This window comes from Dendrobates tinctorius, unplaced genomic scaffold, assembly GCF_039654945.1.
Source record: "Dendrobates tinctorius isolate UK_male_01 unplaced genomic scaffold, ASM3965494v1 ptg000120l, whole genome shotgun sequence".
NCBI classification, from domain to species: Eukaryota; Metazoa; Chordata; class Amphibia; order Anura; family Dendrobatidae; genus Dendrobates; species Dendrobates tinctorius.
Window position 1 is genome coordinate 7,938,622 of NW_027361788.1, and position 19,159 is coordinate 7,957,780.

A 19,159-nucleotide genomic window follows, 5' to 3' on the forward strand; every position below is an offset into this window, starting at 1 on the left:
TACCAAGGACCGCTTCTACCGTTCCTTCTGCGTTAGATGCAAATTGCAATGGTGCTACACCCCACAGTGCAATATAAACCAGCAGTGATTAAACCTACGGTAATTCGGCCATATATTTTAGGGTTTGCATTTAATGTGTTCATTGAGTGGTAAAAATAATTAGTCGGTATGATTTTCCAGGTCATTGTGATTACAGTGATGTCAAGCTTACATGTATTATTTTTTATCTTGGCAATGAAAAAAATTCAGAGGTTTAAAATATAAAAACTAGTAAATAGAACTGTGTCGACACTAGTTTTTTGAATGTCAAAGTGATTTTTTTATTGGTACCAATTTGATCGCATCTTTTTACATATTTTTATGAAAAAGAGGTGAGGAAAAAGAACCCCACAATTCTGGTATTTAATTTTTCTCTCTTTATTTTCTCTCTTTGTAACACTTACCAAGAAGATTATAAAGTTTTATATTTTGGAAATTTTGATAGCCTGAACTTGTACGTATGTCGCGATAACTTGGTCTCCTATGAAGCCTAGCTTGTGGCTGAGCTTCACAAAAGAGCCAAAATAGCAGTGAGGGTAGTTTCACATTTGCGTTTAAGGCCGCAGCGACGGCCTGCACACGGCCGCCGCTAAGCCCCACCCCCTGCCGCGCCTCCTCCGGTAGCTCCGCCTACGGGCGCATGACGCTGCATGTGTCCTGCGTCCCCTATCTTTAGCACTGGGGACGCAGGCCGTGCGCAGGTATGCGTTTGGCGGCGCATGCGTCCTTTTGATGCTGCGCCGACCGCACCAAATTGCAACAGGTTGCGTTTGGCGCTGGCCGGCGCAGCGTCAAAAGGACGCATGCGCCGCCAAACGCATACCTGCGCACGGCCTGCATCCCCAGTGCTAAAGATAGGGGACGCAGGACGCATGCAATGTCATGCGCCTGTAGGCGGAGTTACCGGAGGAGGCGTGGCAGGGGTGGGGCTTAGCTGAGGCCGTGCGCAGGCCGTCGCTGCGGCCTTAAACGCAAATATGAAACTACCCTAATATGGGTCTTCAGCAGCTGCTGGCTGCCATGGCAAATCATGGGCACCCTACGGTCATGCTGATCCCTATATTTCAATGCCACTGTCAAAATTGACTGCAGCATCTAAAGGATTAACTGAAATGTTCAGCGCTCAGATTTGGCTTATGCTGTTAGAGACAAATGTCGGCTATGTAATGTGTGTGGAGCAGGCTCCGTTCCTGAGCCTGCTCCACATAATCCAATACTCCAACCTGCTCTGTTTCGTTACAAGGGCTGAGTTTTTAGGTGAGTATCTCGAAGCAGGAAAAATGGGCAGCTAAACATGTTCTTTTGGATTAAAATGCTGGTTAGACTTCAGTAAGATTCGGTGGCTCCTGACACTTTTCTCCTAGGTAGAGTACTTTATGAAAGTATTTACCCCCTCCCTTACCAAATGGCTTGTCACCTATTTTGTTACATTAAATCCTGTGTTTTAAATATTTTGGTAATCTGATTTGTGTGTGATGCATCAGCACTAAATAGTCTAAGTGGGTGAAGTGAGAAAAATATAGACATTAAAAAAATGTATGGCATCAAATGACTAAAAATTGGCATGTTCATATATATTCACCCCTTTTGCTATAAAGCCATTAAAAACTTCTTGTGCAAGCAATTCCATTCATTCCCATGTTTAATGACAGGACATCCACCCAGGGGCGGACCTACCGCCCTTGCAGACCGTGCATTGCACGGGGGCCCCGGGGGAGAGGGGGCCCCTCCAGCCTCCAGCACCGCATGGCTAATTATGTCAAAATTCAAATTAGCCATGTGTAGTGCAATGAGGAGAGCAGCGCTGCGGGAGGCAAAGGGGCCCCTGTGAGGCAGGGGGGCCCGCCTGCCCCCAGCGCCGAATCCACCCCCCAGCTCCCCACACTGAAGGAGTCAATGATGGAGCCTGGAGGAGAGAGCGTCAGCTGATGCTTCCTCTCCCATCATTCCCCGCTCTGCCTCTGACACAGCGGGTGCGCGATGACGTCATTGTGCTCTCACTGTGTACCAGGCAGTGCAGGAGAGGAGACAGGAGCCGGGAGCAACGCAGGCACGAGGAGTAGGTGAGGAGTGTGTTGTTTGTTTTTTTTTTTTAAATCAGTGTTAGTACTGGACTGTGGGGCCTTGCTGGGGGGGCTATATACCATGCTGGGCGGGCTATATACCATGCTGGGCGGGCTATATACCATGCTTGGCTGTATTATACCATGCTGGGGGGGCTATATACCATGCTGGGCTGTATCATACCATGCTGGGGGGGCTATATACCATGCTGGGCTGTGGGGCCATGCTGGGGGGGGCTATATTCTATGCTGGGCTGTATTATACCATGCTGGGGGGGCTATATACCATGCTGGGCTGTATCGTACCATGCTGGGGGGGCTATATACCATGCTGGGCAGTATCATACCATGCTGGGGGGGCTATATACCTATATACCATGCTGGACTGTGGGGCCATGCTGGGGGGCTGTATACCATGCTGGGGGGCTATATACCATGCTGGGGGGCTATATACCATGCTGGGGGGGCTATATATCATGCTGGGGGGCTATATATCATGCTGGGGGGGCTATATACCATGTTGAGGGGGATATATACCACGCTGGGCTGTATTATACCATGCTGGGGTGGCTACATACCATGCTGGGCTGTATTATACCATGCTGGGGGGCTATATACCATGCTGGGCTGTATTATACCATGCTGGGGGGGCTATATACCATGCTGGGCTGTATCATACCATGCTGGGGGGGCTATATACCATGCTGGGGGGCTATATACCATGCTGGAGGGGCTATATACCGTGCTGGGCTGTATTATACCATGCTGGGGGGCTATATACCATGCTGAGCTGTATTATACCATGCTGGGGGGCTATATACCATGCTGGGCTGTATTATACCATGCTGGGGGGCTATATACCATGCTGGGCTGTATCGTACCATGCTGGGGGGGCTATATACCATGCTGGGCAGTATCATACCATGCTGGGGGGGCTATATACCATGCTGGGGGGCTATATACCATGCTGGAGGGGCTATATACCGTGCTGGGCTGTATTATACCATGCTGGGGGGCTATATACCATGCTGAGCTGTATTATACCATGCTGGGGGGCTATATACCATGCTGGGGGCTATATACCATGCTGGGGGGCTATATACCATGCTGGGCTGTATTATACCATGCTGGGGGGCTATATACCATGCTGGGCTGTATTATACCATGCTGGGCTGTATTATACCATTCTGGGGGGCTATATACCATGCTGGGCTGTATTATACCATGGTGGGCAATATACCATGGTGGGCTGTATACCATGGTGGGCTGGGCTATATACCATGTGGTGCTGGGCTATATACTATGCGGTTGTGTTATATACCATGGGGGGTACATTTTACATTATGTTATATAAGGGGAGGCTGTGTTATATAATATGGGGGCTACATTATATTCTATGGGGAGGTGGGCTGTATTATATTCTATTTAGGGCTACATTATATTCTATAGGGGGGCTGTATTATATTTATTCTATGGGGGCTGCATTATATGATATGAGGAGGGCTACATTGTATTCTATGGAGGGGCTACATTATACTATATAAGGGGCTGCATTATATCCTATGAAGGGGTTGCCATATATTCTATGGAGGGGCTGCATTATACTATATGGGGGGACTGCATTATATTCTATGGGGGGGTTACATTATGTTCTATACAGATATTATATCCAGCCCTGCATAGCCTCAATATTAGATAACAACAAATAACAAATAACTTTGTTGCCCTATGAAGGGTTGGGGGGACCCGAAAAATTTCTTGCACAGGGGCCCACTACAGTTTGTGTCCGCCTCTGGGCTGTATTATATTCTATTTGGGGCTACATTATATTCTAAAGGGGGCGCTGTATTATATTTATTATATTCTATGGGGGCTGCATTATATGATATGAGAAGGGCTGCATTGTATTCTATGGAGTGGCTACATTATACTATATAAGGGGTTGCATTATATCCTATGAGGGGGTTGCTATATATTCTATGGAGGGGCTGCATTATACTATATAGGGGGGACTGCATTATATTCTGTGGGGGGTTACATTATGTTCTATACAGATATTATATCCAGCCCTGCATAGCCTCAATATTAGATAACAACAAATAACAAATAACTTTGTTGCCCTATGAAGGGTTGGGGGGGACCGAAAAATTTCTTGCACAGGGGCCCACTACAGTCTGTGTCCGCCCCTGCATCCACCTGTGTGCAATCTGTGTCATATGGTCTGTCAGTATATACACTTTACTTTTTCTGAAAGGCCACAGAGGCTGCAACACCATTAACAAGATGCACCACTAACCAAGCACCATGAGGACAAAGGAGATCTTCAAACAACACAATGAAGACAAAGGAGATGTCCAAACAAGACAAAATCAAAGTTGTTGAAAAGTACAAGTCATGGTTGGGTTATTTAAAAAAAAAAAAATATCCGAATCTCTGATAAATCCCTGAAGCACCATCAACTCCATTATCATCAAATGAAAAGAACATGTTACCACAACAAACATGCCGAGAGGTCACCCACCAAAACTCAGCCTGGGCAAGGCGGGCATTAATCAGAGAGGCAGCACAGCGACCAAAGGTAACCCTGAAAGACCTGCAGAGTTCGCAAGAAGAAACAGCAGACACTGTCCATACGACCACAATAAGCCGTACACTCCATAGAGGTGGCCTTTATGGAAGAGTTGGCAGAAAAAAAAGCCTTTACAGACACAGAAAATTGTAAGGCTCATTTTGAGTTTGCCAAAAGACATGTGGGAGACTCTTTAAATGTATGGAGGGAGGTGCTGTGGTGAGATGAGACCAAATTTAAATTTTTTGGCCACAAAGATAAACACTATGTCTTGTGCCAAACTAACAAATCTCATCCCCCTCCTCCCCAAGAACACCAACCTCACAGTGAAACATGGTGGTGGCAGCATCATGCTCTGGGGATGTCTTTTGGCAGCAAGGTCAGGAAAAATGGTCTGAGTCAAGGGGAAGATGGATGGTACAAAATACAGAGATATTTTTGAGCAAAACCTGTTTCAGTCTGTCAGTGATTTGAGACTGGGACGGAGGTTCACCTTCCAACAAAACAAGGTCCCAAAACATACTGCTAAAGCAAAACTCAAGTTGTTTAAGGCAAGAATTGTAAATGTTTTGAAGTGGCCTAGTAAAAGCCCAGACCTTAATCCAATGGAGAATCTGTAGTCAGACTTGAAGATTGCTGTTCACCAAAGGAAACCATTCTGTCTTGAAGAATGGGAAAAAATTCCAGTGGCCAGAAGTGCAAAGCTCATAGAGACTTGTCCAAAGCGACTTGCAGCTGTAATTGTTGTAAAAGGAGGCTCTACAAAATATTGACTTCAGGAGGATGAATACTTATGCACAATGACATTTTCAGTTATTTTGTTCTATTTGTTTGCTTCACAATAAAAAGAAAGCCAAATGTTCACAGATCACAGCATGTTCTGTACATGAACTGATGCAAACTCTCAAAAATAAAAGTGAAATTCCAGGTTCTGAGGTAGCAAAATATGAAAAATGCCAAGAGGGTAAATACTTTAGCAAGCCACTGTATATCACTTGCCTCTTGCATACACTGCATTCAACTATTGCTTCCTTGAATCCGCCACCTCCATCTGTAGGAAAGCAAAGATCATGTCTTATCGTTGCCTGTTACCCAGTGAAAGTCTATTTCTGTCTTTCTTTTCCTTCAGAAATTCATAAACAACCCCCACTGGCATATAAAGAGATTTCAGTAGCTCTTTGAGAGAAGTTTTAATTTCCTATAGTAAATTGATTAATTTAGATAGTAAATGGCACAATTTTGCTTCTATACATGGCTGAATAATGATCGCGGCAAGAAGAAAGTCTCCCGGTGGAAACAAAGTGTTCTTTGGCTTTTAAGTGTATATTTCGCATTGCATCACTAATTAAACTTTAATCACTGCAAAAGTCATTCATACGGAGTAGAATAAGTTTTTATTCTATGTTGAACCAGTTCTACTATTCAGCCGGAGACTTCTACTAGGAAATCATACTGCTTTCTTTTTCAGTCTTCAAGGTCACACTACAGACTGCTTGTATAGACTTTAATTGAACTGAAACGATAACATGAAATCCAAGTTCCTTTCGGTAAATATAGCTAGTTTTATTATTGAAAAGGATGTCTCATCAGAAACACCCCCTATGAGAATGGAAAAGCTCTCGGCACCCCTCTGCAAGCAGACGATTTGCTGTGGAGAGTTGCAGCCAGTTATTTGGGAAAATGGACAATTTGAATATGTATGGATTGGTCATCCATACAATACAGAGGTGCCTCAAGTAGGTCAAAAATAATAATGGGTGTAATGTAACGGGCGTTTTGTTTTTTTAATCTTTCTTATCAATGCATATACATTTTTTGAATGTTTATAGTTAGAAAAAAAAAAGGAATTCCAATTGATACAGTGTTCACTAGATAGGCTGACACATCCTGTTTGCTTACTTTTCAGCTTTGCCATGTAGAATGAGTCAGAGTCAGCAGAGGAAGGCTTGGATAATGTAGGATATCATCGCTATACATACATGTAAGGCCCTGTTTGCATCGGTTTTTAGCAAGGAGGGCTATACTTTATCAGTTCCTAGAGGCAGTCAGTTGACAAAGAAGGGTCATTATTCATGTAATCCTTTCACAACACAGGGCATACTATTACGCAATATGTCATAGTGTATGGAGTAGGCCCAGGAACTGAACCCGCTCATACCGGACAGGTGCCCATTGTGTAATATTACTAGATGTTGCATTTATATAGTACAAGTGGTTTAAAAAAATGTAGGTTTAAGTCATTTTAAAAAGTTTTAAAAATATTTATAAAAAAGTTTTAAATCGCCCCTCTTCACCTAATTAAAAAATTTGAGAAATGTAAAATTAAACAAATTTGGTAAAAGCCATGAAAATATAAAATTTATTTTTAACCTGTATAGTAAATACCTTAAAGAAAAAAATAAAAGAAATACAGGATTTTTTTTCGGTAACCGCCTTCCCCTCCCCACCACGAAAATGTAACAAAATGCAATCAAAACATTATATGTAACCCAAAATGATATCAAAGGTAGCTCACTAAAGAAAAAGGAAGCCCTCATCCAGTTCCAGGTGAAAAAATCAAGGAAGCTACAGGTCTCAGAAAATGATAACTCCAGCAAGACTTCAAAGTTGAGAATTTTTCTAACCACTATAATATATACTGAAGTTATAACTTTGGTATCACCATAATTATTTGACCTGAAGAATCATGTTAAAAACAAAACCACCCCCAAACCCCAAAAAAAAAAAAAAAACAATTGTGGAATCGTGATTTTTTTTTCATGATTTTTCAGTCTGTTATGTGATCTAACGAATGGTCTCTTTCAATTGCACAACTCATCCTACAAATAACTAACCCATGTATGTCTGTGATGAATGATGGAAAAAATAAAAAATCGCCTTTATTACACAGAGTGGCAAGTGGTACAATATAATAGTAAAAAATAAAAACAACAAAATCAAGTGCTCATACTGGGAATATATATAACATAATTTAAGAAGTAAAATTTAAAAGATATTATAAGTATATCTCATAAATACACAGAGCGGGAGATCAAATGAAAAAATATAATTGATCGCATGAAGCTCAATAAAACTACCGTATATATGTATATACCAAGTCCCAAAAGAAATTATTCTAATTTTCTCCAGTCACCTTCCACGACAGCTACATCGGTGGATGTCTTCCCCGCCCTAATAGGGGACAGGAACACAAAGAGGTTAAATACCCCTCCCCTTCCTGCAACCACCAGTGTTTTCCTGTCCCCATGGGGCATGAAGAGGTCTACGATGGTGCTGCCGTGGCCGGCGATCAGGAGCACCCCACGTCCAGTACCAGCTGGAGATACCTGTCAGATGCCGAACAGCCAAGGTCAGGGGTCTTGCTCTCCTCCTCCGGTGGCTGCTCCCGTCTCCGCCTACATGGTGGGACTCGGGACTCTCCCGCCTCTCCTGCGCCTCCTTCGGGGGTAAAGCGAGGCGGTGATGTGCATGCTGGGGGCCTCCAGATAGCTCCCCGGCTTCCTCCTCCTCCGTGCTGCCAGTTCCTGGGGGCTCACGCTGGCCGGGGGTGGCGTTCCTCCACTTCGGGCGTTATTGGGCTTTCCACTGGGGCACGCGTCGCTTAGGCGCGTGTCACTTCCAGTTTGTCCCTATGCGTTCCACTGTGGAGTGCACGCACACCGGGGGGCACGTTACTCCTGGGACCAGCGGTCACATTCTGGGGCGTCCTCATGTGGTTCCCCCCATTGGGCCAAAGGGAGGAGGAGGAGGTGCACAAACAACGCTGGACCCTCGATCCGTCGAGGTCCGGGTGAGGAGATCACCAGGTAAGACACCTGTCTGACACTGACTGTAGACGGCATGGACGGTGACAAGCCCTCTCTCTCTGCATCGGCGGAGCCCAGCGTACCCCCTCCTACTGTATGTAGCAGGCGTCGGCCCTGGCTATCCAGCATTTATTTTCTAAATTGGCGTAGCATACCTCTCTCTCTAATATGGGGAGAAAAAGGTCTCTGACCCTAAGAGGACCAGCCACAAGTGTAAAATGTGTGCTGCCAGACTCCCTCGACAAACGGGGAAAGCTCTGCCCATCCTGTACGGAGAAGTCCTTCATGCTGAGCAGCCCTCTCTCCTGGATAGCATCAAATCCCTCATAATACAGGAGGTTCACTCCTCCATGGCTCCCTTCTCCCAGACCATCTCCCTCTAGGAGGAGGAAGAAAGCTCCGATAGGATCTGACTCAGACTCAGGCGAAATTCAGTCCTCGGATTCAGAGGACGCTCGGGAGATTGAGGGTTCCTCTTCCACATCCACCCCTAAAACCAGGGAACAAAAAATTTCACTTGGTTTGAAGAATATGTGTGAGCTAATCAGTATGGTTAAGAGCACTATAGGGGTGGAGGAGGAAGAAGTTAAATACACAGTACAGGACGAGATGTTGGGCTGAAGCCCAAAGAAAGTGTCCTGTACACGAGAGCGTACAGAATCTGATCCTCCATAAAAGGAGGCCTCCCTGGGAAAAAAAAAGCCTATCCCTTTTATGACTCCTCCAAGCTCAAAGATCCAATGGATCAAGAAAGAAAAAAAAAATTTTTTTTGAGAGCTTATCAAGGAAGTCCTGGGACAGCTCTACAAATCTGCTAGAAGCTAATATAGCTTCCACATGCCCTGTCTCTATGATTACACACAGACTCAGTGCACCTCAGGGGAAAAGATACCTGACTCCCTACCCCTACTGCAGAAAGCAACGAGGTTCCTAGCCGATGCTTCAACTAGCGGTCGCTAAATAACTTAAGACCAGGCCGGTACCAGGACGGAAGACCAGCCTGTAATTCGCAGGTCTCGGGTAATTCTTTAATGCACCGCCTCTTCTAGGCTGAGCGTGACTGCTCTCGTCAGGTCCAGGTAGCCGCAAAAGCGGCCGTCCTTTCTAACTCCTCTAGAGGAGTGCGCTGGTTAAAATCCTAAGGGAGGCGACTTGTCTCCAAATGGTGCGCCATCCCCTACCAGGGCCACTATGTGTTCAAGCCTGTCCTGGGTAACATCCTGGACAAGGCTTCGTACAAAAGGATCTCTTCCGGAGCATAGAAATCCTAGGAGAAGGATTTTTCATCCCTCCTGTGACCAAACCTCTATTAACAGCTATTCTAAGCTGAATTTGCATGCCCTCGTCAGATCACAGCCGCTAAGCAGCTTGAGGCTGGGCCAGTGAGAGACTGGCTGGGAATCCCTGGTCCTGTTGACATACTCAGAAAGAGTATAGGGGGGCAAGGGCAGGAACATCCTTGTCCTTAACCATCAACAGACCCCAGATAAGCAATGACGCACGATTGGGTGTTGTCTCTCGCTCTTTTTTCACCCGCTGGCAGGCCATCTCCACAAATCAGTGGGTCCACCGTACCCAACCTAAAAATTGGGCTCGAGAGTCCTTCCCAGTAATGCTTAGGGGTAACCTCCCTACAGCCTCCACACCTTCAGGGCTCCTTACCAAGAGATCTGCTCCAGTAGAACGCGCGGGTGCCAAAGCGGGAGGACATGGCCATTACGCATGTCCCTTCCTGGTGACGAAGCCATCAGAGAAAAACTGAATCATCATAAACCTGGAGCCTTTAAACGATTTGGTACGGTACAGGCAATTCAAAATGGAGTCAATAAGGGGGGTAATGGCAACGGTAGATCTGAAGGGTGCATATTACCATGTGCCAATCCATCCGACCATGAATCTCTCCAAGATCATGGCGGAAGCAGTGATTTTCATCCGGCGCCAGGGGATAGGCGTTATCTGGACGACTTCCTCCTCACTGTACCATCTATCTCATGTCAGAGGATGGATGTAGGAAAGACCCCAGGGATGTTAAGATCCCTGGGTTGGATACTGAACCTGGTCTATAACTCCACAAGAGGGAAGGAAGCTTCTGGGAGTTCTCTCGGACTCAAGGGGAAAGACATCCTTCCTACCTAAGGTTTGTCAAGTCGACCTTGTCCACAAAAGAACCTAGTTCAGGGACCAGCGGGCACCGACCCTCTGAGTCAATGTATGCTCTAGGATCTCTGATCACATGCACCCAGACGGTTTCTTGGGCTCAGGCCCACACCCAAATTCTGCAAAGCCACGTGCTTTTACATTCCAGGATCCGCCTGGCCTATGCGGCGACAAATTCCATTGTCTGGAAGATTCCCCTCCCTGGTCAGGTTAAACCGGCCCTGAGGTGGTGGTTGAACTACCGAAATCTTCAGAAGGGAGTCAGCCGGGTTCAGCTTCCCCTGAAAACACTCCGCTCAGATGCCAGCCAACGAGGCTGGGGCGCAGTAGTAGAGAGATCCTATTTTCAGGGGCGATGGCTGCCGAGCATCAGCACCAGTTCCTCAAATCTGAGAGAACTGAAGGCGGTAGGAAAAGCGCTAAAAAACTTTATCATCGCTAATCCAAAATCGCCACGTCTGCATCTACTCAGACAACATGACCACAGTGGCCTATCTCCAGATAGGGTAATCCAAACCCTTCAGGAAAGCCAAAAACCAATAACCAAGGCCATCTATGCCAAGGTCTGGGAAAAGGTTTACGCCCTGGTGCTCTCCAGGCACCCCTGATCCCTTCCATCCCAGTGCAGCACAGACCCTAGATGTTTACAAAAGGTCTAGAACAGGGCCTTATCCCCAGCACACTAAAGGTATAAATATCAGCTCTTTTTTTTTGTTCTTGACCTGGCTAGCCACCGCTGGATCAAACGATTTTATGGCTTCGGCAGCCAGGATTCGTCCAAAACTCCTTGGGATCTCAAAACCGTGCTCAACACCCTAACCTAAGATCCATTTGAGCCTCAAGATTCCATGACCATGAAAACCTAACCCTTTAACCATCCTCTTAGTCGCAATTACTGCAGCTAGACGTATAGGAAAATTGCAGACCCTGTCAATTCAAGAAGCTTACCTTGCAATCATCACAGATAATATTATCTTGAGATTAGATCACGCCTTTCTACTCAAACTTTCATAGGGATCAGGACATTGTACTGTTCTCATTCGGCCCAAGCTCTTCGAACCCTAAGGAACAGACCTTCCACACTCTCGACAGTTGCAGAGTGGTCCTGTCTACCGACAATAGAGTGAAGCCTAGCGGATTCACCAGAATTTATTCATCCAGTTCTCAGGATGAAATAATGGCAAGAAGGCGTCAAAGAACATGATCGCGAATTGGATCACACAATCTATCTGCCTGACCTACGCATCACAGGAACTGGCTCCACCCACCTCACTGAGGGCACATTCTACCCGTGCAATAGCAACATACTGGGCAGAAAGGGAGAATGCATCGTCTGAGTGGATATGCAGAACCACCACCTGGTCGTCCATCCACATGTTCACCAGGCGTTACAGACTAAATTTCAATCGGGATTTAACATTTGGCAGACGAGTGCTGCAGGCCGTGATCCCCCCCCTAGAGAAATTAGCTGTTGGTATTACTCCAATGTAGCTGTCTTGGAAGGTGACTGGAGACAATAGAATTAGACTTACCGGTAATTCGGTTTCTAGGAACCTTCCACGACAGCACTAATTTCCCTCCCTATCTGATATTCTTATTGGATGATTCCTGCACTTTGGTGGTAACTATTCATACTGGTGTCCAAGAAAACACTGGTGGTTGCAGGAAGGGGAGGGGTATTTAACCTCTTTGTGTTCCTGTCCCCTATTAGGGCAGGGAATACATCCTCCAATGTAGCTGTCGTGGAAGGTTCCTAGAAACCGAATTACCGGTATGTCTAATTCTATTTTCATATCACACAAATGTGAATAAAATAAAATGATACAAGGTAATTAACACAATCAATAGTGTGACACATCTCATAGAAGAATCAATAAAACCAAGTGAAGTGATAAAAAATGAGAAAAAGTGAAAAAAAATTATAGGAATTCTGTCAATATAAAAGATCAAAAGATTGTAATATATGTGAAAAAATCCATATAGGCATAAGAGCAAAAAAAAGTGCAAATAAGCAAGTAAAGGCAATGTGGCACACAAGTGCATAAATTGCAGTAATGCAATATAGAATCAATAAAAAAAGGGGCTTGTACCTTTTAAGATCCTCCTGGTCCCAGTATTGTCATGTCGGACACTGTTCACACCAGGGTGTCCGGCAGACAGCGGTAATACCCTATTCCACTACAGTATTGTCATGTCGGACACTGTTCACACCAGGGTGTCCGGCAGACAGCGGTAATACCCTATTCCACTACAGTATGCTCAGGGACTTTGTTGGGTATTCTGTTCCAGTCGGGATAGGGTTAACCAGGTTGTCATGCTGGCTGAGGGCTGGGCCACGCCCTTGGTCTTTAAATAGTCAGTCCTGACTATGGGCGTCGCCGACTATAGCTTTTGCCTAGTGCTAGCAATACCGGTCAGCAGTGGTGGTTTTGGAGCGTCTGATATCTGGTGCAGTATATCTCTCAGTTGTTCTTTCTCCTATCTGATATATATATTTGGTTGCCCTTGCACATTATTGTATTCCCTTGTGTATTAACGGTGTGGTGTTTCTTTTACCCCTGTCCATACGTATTTGTGGGGTCTGGTGTCTGGTCCCCTCACTGGGTGGAGGGTGGTGGGTTCAGCTTAGGGCTGGACAGGAGACAGGGACAGGGTGGAGGCCCAGGCAGGCACACCTTCAGTGTAAACCCTGGGTTGAGGGACAGACAGGGTTTTCCCTAGTCTGAGGGACACCGCAGGGGTCCCGGGGTTTTAGCCTAAAGTAACCTAGGCATACCATGACATTATAGTCGGCCCAAATACTAAAAAAAAAAAAAAAAAAAAAAAAAAGTATAGATAGGGAATATCGGGGTTACTTACTATGGATCCTATACTTTCCCTAACCAAGCAGCTGGAGGCTCTATCCATACAGGTCACTGAACTTAGGGGGGCGGTCCAGCAACAAGGCCTGTCAGCTCCTGCAGTACCTGCTGAGGCTGCAGCCAGGGCAGCTGAACCCAAGTTTCCCCTTCCTGAACGATTTGCTGGTGATCGTGGTAAGTTCACGGTTTTTCGTGAATCATGCAAATTGTATTTCCGTATGCGTCCACATTCCTCAGGTAATGAGGCTCAACGCGTGGGCTTGGTGATTTCTTTGCTGAGTGGTGATCCACAGGCTTGGGCCTTTTCACTCCCTTCTGACTCACCGGCATTTGAGTCTGTAGATTTTTTTTTCTCTGCTCTGGGTTTGATCTATGACGATCCGGATAGATTAAACTTAGCAGAGTCTAAGATACGCTCACTACTACAGGATGAGCGACCAGCTGAGGATTACTGCACGGAATTCCGGCGCTGGGCGGTGGACACGCAGTGGAATGACCCTGCGCTTAGAAGTCAATTTTTGCATGGGGTTTCTGGAAGGGTTAAACAGACTCTCCTAATGTACGAGACTCCCGCCTCTCTGGAGGCTGCGATGGCACTTGTAGTACGCATAGACCGCCGTCTCTGTCAGGGGGCGCTGGTTTCGTTGCCTCCGGGAGGTGGGGGAGTTGTAGGTGAGGTTGCCTCGGGTGAATCCGTGGAACCCATGCAGATCGCTGGTATAGCACAGTCACCGAGTAACAAGCCTAAACGTCCTTGGCACAGAAGGCAGGGGGTTTGTTTTTTTTGTGGCAAAGGAGGACATTTTATTAACGCTTGCCCCCTGGTACCTAAGAAGGGCGCGCCGGCGGAAAACTGATAGGCTCAGAGGGTTTGGAGGAGTCTAGTCTGAGCCTTTGTGTATCCTCCGTCATGGTTTCCCAGTGTATGCTCCCTGCTAGGGTAGCACTTGGGGGGCAAATGCTCTCTATTACAGTGTTTGTTGATAGTGGCTCAGCTGCCAATCTCATTGATGAGAAGTTCGCGCATACAGCGGGATTTCCGGTGGAGAAATTGCCGAACCCCATCCGGGTGGTTACCATCAATGCTTCCCCGTTGTCTCAAGGGGAGATCACAGAGTGTGTGTTGGATATACAACTCCACATTGGAGTATTACACTCAGAGCGGGTAACTTGTAAGGTGCTTAGTAACTTACCGGCTCAGATGGTTCTGGGCTTTCCATGGTTGTGAATGCATAATCCTGTTATTAATTGGAAGACCCAGGACATAATTCAGTGGAGCAGGGAGTGTCAGGAGAGGTGCCTGGCTACATGTGTTTCCGCTTTGACTCCCAGTATCCCGGAGCCGTTGCTGGACTATGCGGATGTATTTTCTGAGAAAGGTTGTTCAGAACTACCACCGCATCGCCCCTATGACTGTGCTATTAGGTTGAAACCAGGGGCCAAGTTACCTAAAGCTAGAATGTTTAATATCTCAGGTCCCGAGAGGCTAGCTCTCAAGGAGTACATTGCGGATAGTCTGAGCAAGGGTCATATTAGACCTTCCTCTTCTCCTCTGGCTGCTGGCTTCTTCTTTGTTAAAAATAAGGATGGCGGTTTACGCCCGTGTCTGGATTTCAGAGAACTCAACCAGATTACGGTTGGTGATCCTTACCCTATGCCACTTATACCCGATTTGTTCAACCAAGTGGTTGGTGCCAAGTGGTTCTCCAAACTGGACCTCAGGGGGGCGTACAATCTTATAAGAGTCCGTCATGGGGATGAGTGGAAGACGGCATTCAATACCCCTGAGGGTCACTTTGAGAGTTTGGTAATGCCGTTTGGGTTGACTATGGCACCGGCGGTCTTTCAACATTTCATAAATGATGTCTTCTCTCATTTGTTGGGGAGATTTGTTATAATTTATCTAGACGACATCCTCATTTTCTCTCGCGACCATGATACACATATAGAGCATGTTAGACAGGTCCTGCAGTTGCTCAGAGAGAACAGGCTCTATGTCAAGCTTGAAAAATGTGTGTTTGTCGTACAGGAGCTACCGTTCTTGGGTTATATAATCTCCGCCTCAGGGTTTAAGATGGACACCGCAAAGGTGCAGGCGGTACTACATTGGGATCGGCCTGATAATCTTAAGGCGCTTCAGCGATTTCTTGGCTTCTCCAATTACTATAGGAAATTTATTAAGAATTTCTCTATGATTGCCAAACCACTTACTGACATGACTAAGAAGGGTACCGACTTTTCTGACTGGTCTGAGCCTGCGGTACAGGCGTTTGAATTCCTCAAGAATAGTTTTGCCTCAGCGCCCATTCTGGTGCAGCCCGATGTCTCCTTACCGTTTGTCGTGGAGGTGGATGCGTCGGAGGTTGGAGTGGGGGCTGTACTGTCTCAGGGCCCATCTTGGGCCAAGTTGCATCCGTGTGCCTACTTCTCCAAGAAGCTGTCGCCTGCGGAGCGTAATTATGATATTGGCAACAGGGAATTGTTGGCCATCAAATTGGCATTTGAGGAGTGGCGACACTTCTTGGAGGGGGCTGTTCATCAGATTACTGTGATAACCGACCATAAGAATTTGCTTTATTTAGAATCTGCTAAGCGCCTGTCCTCCAGACAGGCTCGCTGGGCATTATTCTTCACCCGGTTCAACTTCATTGTTACCTATCGACCTGGTTCGAAGAATATTAAGGCAGACGCTTTATCCAGGTGTTTTCCTGGTGGAGAGTTATGTGAAGAGCCGGTGCCTATTCTCCAAAAGGGTGTGGTGGTATCTGCCATCACGACAGAAATTGAGGCAGAGATTGCGGAGGCTCAGGAGGAGGTACCGCTGGGGTTGCCTGCTAATAAATCTTTTGTGCCACTACATCTACGCTCTAGAGTGTTAGGCGAACATCACGACACGGTACTGGCAGGTCATCCAGGGGTTAAGAGCCTAAAATCCGGCAGGATGTGGCCTCATATGTGTCTGCTTGTACCACGTGCGCACGGGCCAAGACTCCTCGTTCCCGTCCCGCTGGTAGGTTGCAGCCTCTCGGGGTGCCCAGTAAGCCATGGACTGAGATTTCCATGGATTTTATTACAGACTTGCCCGCCTCGGCGGGGAACTCGTTCATTTTGGTAATTGTTGATAGGTTCTCCAAAATGTCACATTTCGTTGCTTTACCATCTTTGCCCAATGCTAAGACTCTTGCTCAGATATTTATTCGCGAGGTGGTCAGACTCCATGGTGTCCCGTCTGACATTGTGTCTGATCGAGGTACGCAGTTTGTGGCAAAGTTTTGGAGAGCTTTTTGTTCTCGCCTTGGGATCAAATTATCTCATTCATCGGCTTTCCACCCTCAGTCGAATGGGCAGACTGAGCGGATGAACCAAAACCTGGAGCAATACTTGCGCTGCTTTGTTTCCGACAATCAGGAAGAGTGGTCAGCGTTTCTTCCTCTGGCAGAATTCGCAATAAACAACCATTGCCAGGAATCATCTGGGGAATCTCCTTTTTTTTGTGTGTATGGTCAACATCCTCAATTTTGTACCTTGCGTCAGGGGTGCTCGGTTGGCGTCCCTGAGGAGGACCAGTTGGGAGCTCAATTGTCGTCTGTTTGGAGGAGAGTCAAGCAGCGCTTGTTGAAGGTGGGTTCCAGGTACAAACGGGTGGCTGACTGCAGACGTGTGCCAGGTCCGGACCTGTGTGTGGGTGATTGGGTGTGGTTATCTACAAGGAACATCAAGCTCAAGATACCGTCATTTAAGTTGGGCCCCAGGTTCATTGGCCCATTTAGGATCTCCGCAGTGATCAACCCCGTGGCATTTCGTTTGGAGTTGCCGGCTGTGTATAAGATTCATAATATGTTTCACAAAGCATTGCTAAACAAGGTCGTGGGTTTGGTGGATGGTTCTCCCGGGCCACCACCTCCCGTTTTGGTGGATGGCGCGTTGGAATTTGAGGTGTCCAAAGTGGTGGACTCTAGGGTTGTGCGTCGCACTCTACAGTACCTGGTCCACTGGCGTGGCTATGGTCCTGAGGAGAGGACATGGGTGCCGGCCTCAGACATTCATGCTGATCGACTGGTTACTATGTTCCATCGTCGCCATCCGGACAAGCCAGGTCCTCGACATGGTGAGGTTCCGGAGGTCCCTCGTAGAAGGCGGGGTACTGTCATGTCGGACACTGTTCACACCAGGGTGTCCGGCAGACAGCGGTAATACCCTATTCCACTACAGTATTGTCATGTCGGACACTGTTCACACCAGGGTGTCCGGCAGACAGCGGTAATACCCTATTCCACTACAGTATGCTCAGGGACTTTGTTGGGTATTCTGTTCCAGTCGGGATAGGGTTAACCAGGTTGTCATGCTGGCTGAGGGCTGGGCCACGCCCTTGGTCTTTAAATAGTCCGTCCTGACTATGGGCGTCGCCGACTATAGCTTTTGCCTAGTGCTAGCAATAGCGGTCAGCAGTGGTGGTTTTGGAGCGTCTGATATCTGGTGCAGTATATCTCTCAGTTGTTCTTTCTCCTATCTGTTATATATATATATATATATATATTTGGTTGCCCTTGCACATTATTGTATTCCCTTGTGTATTAACGGTGTGGTGTTTCTTTTACCCCTGTCCATACGTATTTGTGGGGTCTGGTGTCTGGTCCCCTCACTGGGTGGAGGGTGGTGGGTTCAGCTTAGGGCTGGACAGGAGACAGGGACAGGGTGGAGGCCCAGGCAGGCACACCTTCAGTGTAAACCCTGGGTTGAGGGACAGACAGGGTTTTCCCTAGTCTGAGGGACCCCGCAGGGGTCCCGAGGTTTTAGCCTAAAGTAACCTAGGCATACCATGACAAGTATTATGTGCACTCCGACGCTCGTTTCAGAATTAGATTACTTTGTCAGGTTAAGGAATCTAATTCAGAAATGCACATTGGGGTGCACATAGTACTGGGACCAGGCGGACCTTAAAAGGTACAAGCCCTTTTTTTATTGAGTCTATATTGCCACACTGCACTTTATACACTTGTGTGCCACATTGCCTTTACTTTCTTATTTGCACTTTTTTGCTCTTGTGCCTAGAGGGATTTTTTCACATATATTACAATTGTTTGATCATTTATATTGACAGAATTCCTCATATCATTTTTTTTACATTTTCTCATTTTTTGTCACTTCACTAGGTTTTATTGTTTCTCCTATATGTGTCACACTATTGTGTTTATTACCTAGTATAATTTTATTTTACTCACATTTGTGTGATATGAAAAATAGAATCAATTCTTTTGGGACTTGGTATATACATACTGTATATAGTTTTATTGAGCTTCATGCGATCAATTATATTTATTTTTTCCTTTGATCTACCTCTCTGTGTATTTTGAGATATATTTATATTATTTTCTAAATTTTACTTCTTAAATTTTCTTGCATATAATCCCAGTATGAGCACTTGATTTTGTTGTTTTTATGTTTTACTATTATATTGTACCACTTGCCACTGTGTAATAAAGGCGATTTTATTTGAATATTCTTTTATCCGGCATTTTCTCCAGTCAATTGTTTTGGGTTTTTCTTTTTGGTTTCAAAAATGGATCTAAAAATAACACAAGGTCAGTTTCTATGCTGCATAGTATTACTGTCTGATGTTGCTTGTACAGATGCAACATATGGAGTTGTGAATTCTTCCTGTTG

At 46.1% G+C, this 19,159-nt stretch overlaps 1 protein-coding gene across 1 annotated transcript in view; it reads right to left on the reverse strand.

Annotated features, from left to right (window-relative positions):
* NR5A1 (nuclear receptor subfamily 5 group A member 1) overlaps positions 1-19,159 on the reverse strand; it is a 192,336-nt gene that overhangs the window by 144,699 nt on the left and 28,478 nt on the right. The window lies entirely within an intron of this gene.